The 9,082-nt window shown below is 51.2% G+C and overlaps 1 long non-coding RNA gene across 1 annotated transcript; it reads right to left on the reverse strand.

Moving 5' to 3' along the window:
• Window positions 1–7,168: 7,168 nt before the first annotated feature.
• On the reverse strand, window positions 7,169–8,752 carry LOC309338154. The gene is made up of 2 exons (XR_014154767.1): window positions 8,633–8,752; window positions 7,169–7,343 (listed from the first exon to the last, which is right to left on the reverse strand). It is a non-coding gene; the product is annotated as an uncharacterized lncRNA (long non-coding RNA).
• Window positions 8,753–9,082: the final 330 nt, after the last annotated feature.

Genomic DNA, 9,082 nt, shown 5'->3' on the forward strand with positions numbered 1-9,082 from the left:
AACTCAGTTGTGACCGTGGGGCTGCCGGAAGAAACTGGTGCCGAGAACTGGAGGTGTCGTCGGCCCCGGGCCTGGCGACGATCCTCCAGCCGGTCGTCTATCTGTAGACTCCGTTGAATGAGAGTGTCTAGCGTGGTGGGGCGTTCCATTGTGGCCAGCTGGTCCAGTATCTCGTCCGAAAGCCCTTCGAGATACTGGTCCCGCAATGCCGAGTCGTTCCAGGTCAAGTCCTGTGCCAACAGCCGAAACTCCGTGGTATATGCGGCCACCGTGGACTCGCCCTGTTTCAACTGCCGAATCGCCCGGTTGGCTTGACTCCCTTTCTGGGGGTTGCCGAACGCGGCCTCGAAAAGATTGCAAAACCCCGTATAGTCTGCCAGCAAGGGGGAGTCTTGCCTGAGTAGCGGCAACGCCCACTTGGCCGCCTGGTCCTTTAACAAACTAATCAAAAAGTGCACCTTGGTGCGGTCGTCAGGGAAGTTCCGGGCTCGCCCCTGAATATACAGCTTGGCTTGGGCGAGGAACATGGGAAAGCTGGCCGGGGCTCCATCAAATTTCTTGGGCAAAGCCACTGGGTACTTGCCAGGAGCCGGGGCGTCGGCCCCAGGAGCCGGTAGGGCTTCCAAGCGCTGCTGAAGTGCCGTAACCGCGTCGCTGAGCTGCTGCACGGTGTGAGTCAAGGCCTGGTTCTTCTGGGCCAAAGCCACCAGCGCAGCCACCTGGTCAGCCATGGCCTCTGGCTCTTCCCGAACGCACCCCAACGAAGGGGGAGTGCGGGTGTGGCGGGAGCAAACTGTGCTGGACCCGGGGGAAAGGTACCTTGAGCGTAGTCTGAGTCCACACGAAGAGGGGCGAGGTCCGAGGCGGAGAGCCGGGCGGGGAACAGGAACGCTGGAACAGGAGGCCGAGCAGGGTACAGGAACACCGGATGGTCAGGAACAGGAGGCCGAGCAGGGAACAGGAGCACCGGATGGTCAGGAACAGGAGGCCAAGCAGGGATCAAGAACACAGGAAGGTCCAAAGCCAACAACGACGTTGCTCCCGCAACCTGGGACCGGGCTGACTGGGCTTTTATCCTCTTCTAAGGCCAGGGGCGGTCCCGGCCCCCAGGAGCCCCGCCTCCTCTGGCCTTAAGGCGAGCACTCCTCCTGGGAGCAACCAGTTCCCTTCGCCTCTCTGCCCTAAGCCTCTGCAGATCAGGAGAGGCCGAAGGGTTACTGGGCCCTGGAGGAGGCTCACCTGTAGCCACTGAGTCCTCAAGCCCCTCTGGGGCCTGAAGGGTTTCACCTGGGGCCAGCTCCTGGTGCTCTGCCACAGGTGCAGGCTCTTCAGCATCTAGGCCTTGCCCCAGTTCAGCCGGCCCTGGAGGCGGGGACTCCTGTGCAGGCTGGGATTCCTCTGGTTCATCCTCTGAATCGGAATCCCAGGCCATCACACTCGGCTGCGGCTCCAACCTGGTGGAACGCTCTGTCACAAGAGACAAGGGCCCTGCAGGACTTGACATATTTCCGCAGGGCCTGCAAGACAGAGCTGTTCCACCTGGCCTTTGGTCAGGGCGCAGCCTGACTCCCTCCTTTGGCAATCTTTACAAAACTTTAGTAATGGTAGCGCCCAAATAGTGGCCATGCCCTGTGACCCTCAAGCATTGCTCAATTTTTCAGAGCGTTTGAAACATTTTATAGGCAATGTAGGCCTGGGGCTTTGGCGCTACCGGACCCAGAACCATCACAGGAGGTAATACCCGACACTCCTCCTAACAATCAAGGGCAGCAGGGCATCCCAGCCACTGCAGTGGGCCACGCCCAGTCAGAAGCTGCAAATCTAGGTCGCCCTAATACCTGTGCCCAGGCAGACATTACTAAGAAAGCCAACCAAAGCACTGGAAAGGGTAAGGCACCGGCAAAAGGTCACAGCAAGGGGAAGGCTATTGCCAAAGGGAGCAGCAGCAATGCCGTTTCACAGGTGGTAGACATTCCTAGTGCATTTCAGGAACAGCAGCCCCAGCACAGCTCTACCGAGGACAGTGCGGGTTCCGGCTTGGAGGAGGAGCACATGGAACCTCAAATTGCTCAGCCAGCGGCCAGTGTGAACCCGGCCAACGTAGAGGTGCAAGGAGGTAAAAGAAAATCCAAGAAGAAGCACACATCTGCGAAGAAGAAAAGAAGTAAGCAGTCTGAGACGGAGGACGAGTCAGGTACGTCATCCTCTGATTCGGATAGTGAGGGCCCCATGGATGGTTACTGGGGTTTTGATGAAGGTAATCATGGGATCCCACTTTGGGCGCACGAAAGGAGGGCCAATTGCCATCGTAAGACCTTCAGTGGAGTACTGGAATGGAAGGATGGGGCATTGGTTGAGGACGTTAAAGTTTCCACCAATCAGTCCACTGATTTTATACTGGGGAACCATTTGTCCCAGAAGAATAAGAATAAGATCCTCAACGGGGACTATGTGGACATGTTTACCCTTCTCCCTCCTACTAAAGTAACGGGGAAAGGTGAAAAGAGGCGCTCTTTTGGTAAGCGGAGGTATAGGACACCTAGGGCGGAGCGGACCTTTGAGAATTGGTTGGATGGGTACCAGGTTTTCATGGGAGTTGTTTCTGCGGCTTATCCTCGGCGCTCCATGGATTTGGTTGCTTATTTGGCTCATGTGAGGCGGGCTCACACGCTCGCAGGGGAAAATGCCGCTTTAACGTATGATGAGAATTTCCATAGAAATGCTTCTCTCCTGTCTTCCACCCGATGGGATCTAAGGGATCCCAACTACTGGGGCGAGGACGTCAATCCCTACATTGAAAAGAAAAACCAGGAATCAGCCAAGGCGGGTAAGACAGAGGCGAAAGAGCGCCGCCAGTGCTGGGAGTTCAACGGGGTGTATGCTCGTGACCCTCCTGTAAGTATCTTCATGAATGTGAGCGGTGCTTGGGAAACCACCCCGCCTCTGCATGCTTCAAGAATAAACAGCTGCCCTTTCGAGGGGGCAGGGGGTACTTCCACAACAATACCAGAGGTGCCCTCGGATCCTCCCACCAGCGACCCAGTAACCTCCAGTAACTTGTATCTTGGTTTGGCCTCCTCCCCTATCCATCTTCAGCCCCTCAAAACCCTGCTAGATCAATATCCCGATCGAAAAGCCGCACAATACCTTTGGGCGGGGTTCTCTATGGGGTTCAGGATTCCCGTGGCTTTCCCCCCTAACACTGGGGACCCACAAAATCTAAAACCAGTTAGGGAAAGGCCCAAGATAGTCAGAAAAAAGATAGAGAAAGAAATCAGGGCAGGTAGGGTAGCAGGCCCCTTTGCCGAACCTCCCTTGGATGGACTTCACCTATACCCTCTGGGCATTGTACCAAAAAAGACCCCAGGGGAATTCCGCATGATCCACAACCTCTTTTACACAAGGGGAGGCTCGGTCAATGACGAGATCCCCCAGGAACTTTGTACAGTGAAATACGCCTCCTTGGCTTGCTCAGCCTTTGAGTCGTTCAGTATGTTTCTTGATTGGGCCCTACGCTTCAGGACAGTGTCGTTGGGCATGTCAAATTACCTGGACGACTTGATTTTGGTGGCAGATAACAGGCAACGATGCTCCGCCCTCTTGGAGGCTTTCACAGCCCTGGCCGGGGAGCTGGGGGTGCTGCTGGCCGCCGAGAAAACGGAGGGTCCAGCCACTTCCATGGTCTATATGGGCATTGAGTTAGACACTGTGGCCCAAACATCTAGGTTGCCCGGGGAAAAACTGATCGCCCTTAAAGCACTGATACAACAGCTACTGCCCCTAAGGAAGGTTACCCTAAGGCAAATTCAATCCCTGCTAGGCCACCTAAATTTCGCTTGTAGGGTAGTGGCGCCAGGTTGCCCCTTTTGCGGCTGCCTGGCCAGATTGTCGGCAGGTCTCAGGGCACCACAGCATAGGGTGCGCCTCTCCAAAGAAGTTAAGGTGGATCTGGGAGTTTGGCTACAATTCCTCGACAAGTACAACGGTATATCGTTATGGCAAGATTCCATGGCACTCAATGCTGACTTCCAAGTCCAGTCAGATGCGGCAGGCTCCTTGGGTTTTGGAGTTTATTTCAGGGGCCAGTGGTGTGCCCAAAAGTGGCCTGCAGACTGGCAGGGCCAGCCCATTACTTGGGACCTTACATTCTTGGAATTTTTCTCTATTGTAGTGGCAGTACATCTTTGGGCAGAGCAGTTCCACAATCATAGGGTTTGTTTCAACACAGATAACCAGGCAGTAGTAGCGGTTCTTTCTAGACAGTCCGCACGCTCCACCAGGGTGGGGAACTTGTTACAGTCCTTCGTCCTTTTGTGTCTGGAACAGAATATATATTTTTCAGCCAAATGGCATTAATAATGACATCGTGGATGCTCTGTCTCGTTTTCAGATGGAGCGCTTCCGCTCATTAGCGCCGGATACGGAACAATCATCGATGCCTTTCCCGGAGCATCTCTGGAGCCTTGGGAGCAAGAAGTGATGAAGGGAGTATTCGGTGCAGTGGCCTCTTCCACAGTGAGATCATACAAGAAGGCTTGGGCTGACTTCTTAAAGTTCCGCAGCAGAATACCCAGCACAAGGCAGAATTCCATTCCCTCAACGAGGGAGGTCCTCCGCTACTTAGCCCACCTGAAGGAGCTGGGCAGGGCACCAAAGACTCTCAATATTCAGTCCGTGGGGATTTCATATTTTTGTAAAGCCTTTTTCGCCACCGACCCGTGCGCTGAATTTATCGTGCGTAAGACTTTAGAGGGTTGGCGCCGGCTGCAGCCCCCCAGCTCTGATAAGAGGAGGCCCATAACTTATGATATTCTGACCCAGATACACAAAAAAATACGAGAAATATGCTGGTCAAAATATGAAGCTTGCCTATTTTCTGCCCCTTATTCCATAGCCTTCTTTGGTGCCCTGCTCATAGGGGAGCTAGTTTGTGAGGGAGGGGTTGCCCACTGCCAGAGGGGCCTCCTCTTAAGTGATCTGACCCTATCAGGGACTGATCTAATCGTTCAAGTACCGAGCTCTAAGACGGACCAACAGGGTAGGGGGGCCCTCCTTCAGTTACCAACCTCACAAGCTAGTGGCCCCTGCCCGGTTAGGGATACGAGGCGTTTCCTCTACTTAAGACCCAATAGCCCCGGCCCCTTTTTTATTCACGCGGATGGATCGCTCTTGGCCAGACACCAGTTTACGCGAGTGATGCGCATGGCGTTGGCAGCATGCGGACTAACCGCGGCTGAATTTGCAGCTCACTCCTTTCGGATCGGGGCAGCTACCACTGCAGTGCACCTTGGGCTCTCCACAGAGAGGATAAAGGACTTAGGGCGGTGGAAATCTAATGCATACAAAGCTTATGTGAGAAAGAATCTATGACTAGCGGTTGTTCTCCTGACCTTGGTTTTTCTGTCTATTTGCTTTTCAGAATACAAGAGGGTGCGCATTTGGTTGGTGGGCCACAGCATTGTGCATTGGGCCAAGAATCGTGCCATGAGTACCGGGTTGGGACAAAATTTGAACTTGCCTGCAAATGTGGAGCTGGCGTGGATAGCGCGAAGAGGGATGTGCTGGAGCGAATTCAAGCCAGCCGTGATGGTGAGAGCTGCCTCTGAGGGCCCACATGATGCCCTGGTTATCCAGTTGGGGGGAAACGACCTAGCGTACCACAAAACTATTGACTTTAGATGGAACATTTTTGACGATTTTGCTGATCTGATGGCGGTTTACACAAACATTACTATCTTGTGGTCCTCGTTGCTTGAGAGGAGGACATGGCGGGATCGTGTGAGCCCGGTTGGAATCAATAAAGCAAGAAAGGTCTTGGAGCAGGCTGTGGAACGTAGAGTGGCGGCTCTGGGCGGGCGCGTCATAGGACACCCAGGCATCCAGTACAGCAACGAGGCCCTTTACAGATGGGATGGCATGCATCTGTCAGATGCTGGAAATGATATTGGGTTGGGGGACATCATAGCAAGGATTAGGAGTTGGTTACAGGTTTGAAGGTATTGGCAGCAAGCTTTGCTCGAGTGGCGGTTAGGCATTGGCAGGGGTTAATTGTTATGCAAATGAATGGGGGGGAAGGAAGCGCCATCACCTTCCCCCAAGGAAAAGCATAGTCCAGTAGAGGACTCCGGGGGGCGTTGCCTTGTCTGAAACCTAGGGAGGTAAGGGCCCTCGGCATGCCCCCGAGTGGTGACACCCATGGGATCCTAGTTGGCGTACTTCAACAGGACTCCCACGGCTTGTGGACAACCCTTCCCGATCTCCATGCCGGGTAGTCGATAGGAGCCAATGCCTAAGGCCAAAACCTTTCAATTCTGTAATCAATAAAGTTGTGGCCTTTTTATGCCCATTAACCTTAAATAATGTGTCCAGTGTCTTCATTTCTCATGGGGGAGGGGACTTGCTACGCAACAAAATATTCTGTTGGAAGCCGCCCAGAGTGGCTGGGGGAACCCAGCCAGAGGGGCGGGGTATAAATAATAAATTATTGTTATTGTTTTGTTGTTTTGTTGTTTTGTTGTTTTGTTGTTTTGTTGTTTTGTTGTTTTGTTGTTATTGTTATTATTTGTATTCTCTTATCTCACCAGACTGGATGCCATGGGATGCTAGGATGAAGAATTCTTCTTGGTAGGCACATGTGCATGCAATTATGCATAATAATAATAATAATAATAATAATAATAATAATGAGTGGGCTTGGTGGAGCTAGTTTCTGTAAAAGCCTGGACTACTTCCCATCCCGTAATCCCGTAGCTGGAGGGGCCTAGAATCTATAAGAAGAAGCTTCCAGATCTGGTATGGTCAGTTTAATAACCCCAAAATTCAGACATCTGTGGATTTTTAAGTATGACTATATTTCAACTGGCAAACTTTTTAAAAGAGTGCCACTCAGGTTGGTTACTATTTAAATGGAAGCAGAACTGAACTTCCTCTCCTCTCGTCCCACCCTCCATATTTTGTCACTCTTCATTTCCCACATTGTGGCCCAGTCCTGCTCACTAGACTGTTTTGGGGGATCCTCACCCCCTTTTAGTCTTTCTTTCTAATGATGTTTTGGGCCTCTCCACAAACCAGGCCTGTTGACACCTCCTTCTCATGGACGTAAGGTGCCATTTTGGCTTCACTAGCAATAACACTCATGCTTAGAAATGAAAAACAGAGGGGAAAAGGCTTTTGGATCTGCTTTTATTGCAAAGCACAAGCTCATGTGAGCCTTGAAGCTGTTGCTTTTTTCAATCTGGATGCTTTGGAGAAGAAGTCCCTAGCTGGGGATCAAGCGGGATCCAGCGGCTCTCAAAGAGAGGGAGCATCTTCCACTTTTCAAAGGCATCTATCACTCTTCCTTTCTAAAACATAGAAACCAGCAACAGAAAGACAAGAGTTAACTCAGTTTCATAGCAAAGTGACCATGTTTGAGACACGAAAATACAAAGCAAGGCATGTTGGACCACAAGAAAGATTTCATGATAATAAACTGTTGGGTAGGGATAGGTCTGTTTCAGTTTTTCATTTCCAGAAACTATGAATTACATAGATTCCCCTTTCGATGAGAATTAAATGCAGTCTCTCAAACACCCCTACCCCTGGGGGACTTTCTTTTCTAGGTACAATTAAATATGTCACACAATAGTGAGGGAGCTTTCAAGGTCTCCAATATTCTCCTGCAGACTGGATGTTATGCACGGCAGGGATTTGCTGTCTTTGTGGCCCTGAGAAAGAGTTCTGGGAAAACAGGAAGCTTGCTCGCCATTTTGTGATAATGTTTTGAGAAACACGGGAGGTACTGGCACCCTGGGGTTCATTCCGTCCAGTTGCTAATTTCTCTGCAATGACCCAAGACAAAAGTCTACTGCCTCAGGTTCTTTCTTTAACAGATAAAATAAGAATGAAGCTGCTTGGAGTTGAAAGTGGGAGTTTTGCATGGAATGTATAGGATGTGAAACTGAGGTAATCTTAAATGGTGGAGGGCAGGACACCACACAGAGTAAGTGCCCAGCATCTGTTAAAGCTGCAGAATAGACATCCCTTAGGCACTGAGATAAACAATGGATGAAGCTGCACAACAAATTTAATGTGCCCATCCGGTGTGGTTTAGGGACTTGGCAAAGGAGATCTGGCATAAGCTCACAGGTCATAGAGCCCAAAGACAGCTAGACCAGCCATGAGGCAGGTGAGGACCCTGATTCTGGTTGCAGAAGTCCCTCAGACAACAAACGCATTGGTGCCCCTCCTGCCCCGCTGGTTCTGCCTGTGGTGAAAGAACTCGGCACCATCTTGCTTAAAATGGGCAACAATGGTAGTGCCGCTTCTGTGCCTGCAACCAACAGGGTATGGTGTGTGTCAGCGGCAGATCAGGCCATGGCAGGAGGAGCAGGTAGATGGGCTTAGGAGCCGTGCCGGCAGAATGGCCAAGCAGCAATTAGCATTTTTCATCAAGCGGCAAAATGGGATGTGCCACCCTTGGCTGATTCTGGCATAGGTATTTTTATTTTTATTTTTGCAATGGAGCAATTGAGCTTCCAGGCAAAAGATGATCAATTTAGGGGACGCTGAGTTGGGTACTTAAAATGATCAATCCAGAGGGTAATGGGAGAGGGGCAGGAGGTGTAATTCTCTTTTGGTCAGCTGAAATTACCTTGTGCAACAGGGATAATTAGGAATACACCTTCCAATCCTTTTATAATCATCGGGACAACGTAAAGGGTAGCAAGTACCATTCAGTCTATGGCATTGCAAAGTAGTCTTAGTTTCCTGGTCCTGTGCAGATCCTGTGCAAAGAGAGAAACAAACGTAAGTGTGGAGAAGGAGGTTAATTCACAATAGGCAGAAAGAAAGTCACAACTCCATAGCTCTTTGAACAGGAGTGGCTCTGTGACTCTCTGGGTGCTGCGGCATCCTAACTCCTACCCCCCCCAACCCGCCACTGGCCACTCCTGTTCACCCCCTTGCTACATTCACAAGAAGAAATGGTCAATCTGCTTATCCAGCTATTTGCTCATGAGTGGAGGGTGTCAGTCCACGAAAGACGACAGCAAGAAGTGAGGCACACATGGCTTATACGTTATAGAGAAACTAAAGCCTGTAA

The sequence above is a fragment of the Podarcis erhardii genome (genome assembly GCF_964252035.2).
Source record: "Podarcis erhardii genome assembly, chromosome: 3".
Taxonomy (NCBI): domain Eukaryota; kingdom Metazoa; phylum Chordata; class Lepidosauria; order Squamata; family Lacertidae; genus Podarcis; species Podarcis erhardii.